We start from the raw sequence: 3,981 nt of genomic DNA, 5'->3' as shown, positions 1-3,981 counted from the left end.
ATTGTGGAATTGATAAAATAAAGTATCAATGAAATACTAGGATAGGTTTAATATTAGTATGAAACATCTTAGATGTGAATGGAATTATATTACAAGGCAAACTTTAACTTCCATCTTGTGGGGTCGATAAAATAAAGTATCAATGAAATACTAGGATAGGTTTAATATTAGTATGAAACATCTTAGATGTGAATGGAATTATATTACAAGGCAAACTTTAGCTTCCATCTTGTGGGGTCGATAAAATAAAGTAGCAGTGAAATACTAACATAGATATATTTCTGTAAAACAACCTAGATGTGAATGGAATTATAATAGAAGATTAAAACTAACTTTACCTTTCATTCTTCAGTGGTTGATTAAATAATGTAGCAGTGAAATACTGGTTAGATTTAATATTGCTATAAACCATCTTAGTTGTGAATGGAATTATAATATTAAGACTAAATCTAACTTTACATTGTTTTGGGGTTGATAAAATAAAGTATCAGTGAAATACTGGGGTAGATTAAGTATACCAATAAAGCATTCTTGAAGACTAACTTCACATTTCATCCTTCTGGGGATGTGAATGGAATTTTAATGGAAGAAATTGAAAAATAATACTTCAAACAGTTTCTGAGAAATTCATCTTTAGGTTTTTGAATGGTTTGTCCTTATTGATGACTTTACCCAGAATCACACCTGGTTGTATTTCTTCAGCAATGATTTGCTGATTGCTTTCTTCGTAAATATTTCTGTTCTCTATTTTCCGTTCCAAAGATAGTTGCGTTGTCATATATTCCTTAGTGTTCTCATACTGTACCCTGTGCGTTTCTTTCTTCTTCCGTTGGTAGATGAAAAAGGAAATGATAAGGTAAACGACCCCGCTGCACGTCAGCAGGATGCAAGCAATCATTATCGGGATGCGGATTTTGCCTGTGAACACTTCCTTGTATGCCAGCAAACTCAGCACGAGAAAAACGTCGCAGCATAAAACGCCAATCAATGCAAAGCATGCCCACTTCTCTCCCTTGAAGTTGCTCTTCATACGCAGAGTCCATTCATCAAGATGCCAGTTGTTTATGATTATATCCGATGGATTCATTTGCTTGCTTCCATTGCTTTGATTCTGAAGCATTCGAAACATGGTTGATTGGCAGATTGGTGACTCAGCAAAAAACAACAAATGCAAAAGCGACAATTGGTTCTTGTAGGATTAATGAATATATGTTAATTATTTTGGCTAAGTAGTAGTCAATTGGTTTGTAGGCTGGCACAATAGCATTCTATTTTCAAAACAGCAATTAGTTTGTCATCTGAATATTAACTTATTGAAGAGCAATTGGTTGTTTCTCTAAATAGCAACTTATCAATTGTCTGAAAAGTATTTGGTTGGTTTTTCTAAACAGAAATTTGCCAAATGCCTGAATAGCAATTCAGGTTGGGTCACTGACAAGCTGTTTTTGGGTGAACTGATGCAAAATTGTATTTTTTTGTTGATAACAACTTACCAGTTGTCTGAAGAGCAACTTGTCTATTGTCCGGATAACAACTGATTATTTCTCAAACAAGCAATTATCAAGTGAATTGACACAAAATTGTTTTTTGCTGATGTCTAAACTGGCCTAAATTATACATCTTACTGACTTGTTTTGTTGGCTGCTTGGCAAAAAAAAACCCCAAAAGTCCAAAAATGCCTAATTAGTAACTGATCGTGTATATTAATAGCATTTGTTTGTCAGATGAATTGGCAAAGAAATAATCATTTGGCACAACAGCATTCAGTTTTCTTAATAGCAATTGGCTGGTTATCTGAAAAGCAAGTTGTCAATTGTCTGAATAGCAATTGGTTGATTCTCTGACAAGCAGTTGTTGGGTGAACTGATACAAAATTGGCTTTGTTGTGGTCAAAAATCATCTGAATTTCTTGGTTGGCAAAAACTGGAATCTATTAATTATCTGACAAATAATTAGTTGGATGAATTAAAAATTTGTTAGTTATTCAATGAACAAATGATTGTCACAACATCAATGGGTTAGCTATATGGGCAACTGCTTGGTTGCCAAAACAATAATTGATTTTTTTCTCTCTCAAATGAGCAATCGGATGGTTATCTAAACAATTGCTTGATTGTCAAAACATTAATTTGTTTGTTATTATATGAACAATTGGATTTTAAAGCAGTAACTGGTTATTTGTCAATTAACAATTGTTGTTAAAACAATTGATTAGTTACTGAATGAATAGTTGGTTACTTGCCTAAATAGCAACTCCTGGGAATATTGGCACAATTACAACTATATTTATAAATGAGTTGAATTTTTGCTTAATTAGTTGTTTGGCAAAATGACAGTTGGTAAGTTAATTGGTTGGCACAATAGTAATTTTCGTGGTCTGAGTGGAAATTTACTTGGTAGTACAATTGGTTTGTTCTCTGACAAGCAATTGTTGGGCGAGTTAGCAAAATAACAATTTCGTTGTTGCCTGAGTAATAATTGGTTGCTAAAAGTACAACTGATTGGTTGTCTAACAAGTAAGTATTGGGTGAAACGAAAGGCACAGTACCTATTTTGTAGTTGTCTGAATAGCAAATCCACTTAAGATAAAATCACAGTTGGTCACTTCTCGAACATGAAATTGTTGCTCAAATAACAATTTGCAGATAAAACAGCAATTGTTTGATTGTCTGATAAGAAATTGTTGACTGAGTTGGCACAATAACAGTTTATTTGCAAAGCAATTTGTTGGCTGCTTGACTGGCAAAACTAGAATTGGTCAAGTTATTTTATAAGCAAGCCTTTACTTGTCTGATCATCACTTATGGATCAATTATTTCAGAAGCAATTTATTAATTAGCTATCTGATATAATGAATCCGTTAATGTAAATTTTTGTAATTATAAGTAAAACAGCATTTAGTTAATTGGTTAGGAATACAGCAATTGGTTGATTGTCTTAATAGCACTCTGTTAATTGGTTGGTTGTTTAACAAGCAGTTCTTTAAGCCATCTCACCTACAATTAAAGGAAGAATGCATCAGTTTCAGAAATGAAGGGACGATTATTAAAGAAATGATTAATGAATAGCTTAATTAGAGTAAATTAATGTAACCCATGGTTGGAGAGCTCATTAATAAGCAATGCTTCCAGAACCGAGTTTTACCGAAGTGGGTGGGTTTTCTCAAGAACCTCATATTGGCAGACATTTTGGTCCATAATTGTCTTCTCTGTGAAGCTCAGCGGCTTGAATTTGGCCCTCACTACTTCATCCCATGTCTCCCTCTTATACGGGTGGCAGAGATAGCACACAGCATAGGGGAATATGTTGGTGAATACTAGCAAGTGTTCAAAGAAGAGAAAGGCTTGTCAATGCCCTACCAATATGCTCAAACAGAACATAGAGGCTTGGTTCATAGCATAGAGGTAGAGGCATTATCAATGCATAGAAATGGCAGCGAGCTGGTGGAAACATTAGCGCACCGGGCGAAATGCTTAGTGGTATTTCTTCTGCCGCTACATTGTGAGTTCAAAATTCCGGCGAGGTTGACTTTGTTTTTTGTCCTTTCGGGGGGGGGGGGTCGATTAAATGAGTACCAGTTACGCACTGGGGTCGATATAATCGACTTAATCCGTTTGTCTGTTCTTGTTTGTCCCCTCTGTGTGTAGCCCCTTATGGGCAGTAAAGAAATAAGAAATGACAGAGCACTTAGATCACAGAGGCTACACACATAGCAATAGACAGACCAAGCCTCGACAGAAAACATGAATGGAACAAAAACATCCACCGCCACACCACACATTACGACTAAAGACAGAAGAGAGAAAAAAAAACGGAGACAAACAGTGTAATACACACGCAATAGACAAATATGCACAGGCGCAGGAGTGGCTGTGTGGTAAGTAGCTTGCTAACGAACCACATGGTTCCGGGTTCAGTCCCACTGCGTGACACCTTGGGCAAGTGTCTTCTACTATAGTCTTGGGCTGACCAAAGCCTTGT

This window comes from Octopus bimaculoides, chromosome 29 (genome assembly GCF_001194135.2).
Source record: "Octopus bimaculoides isolate UCB-OBI-ISO-001 chromosome 29, ASM119413v2, whole genome shotgun sequence".
NCBI classification, from domain to species: domain Eukaryota; kingdom Metazoa; phylum Mollusca; class Cephalopoda; order Octopoda; family Octopodidae; genus Octopus; species Octopus bimaculoides.
This window is presented reverse-complemented; position numbering follows the sequence as displayed.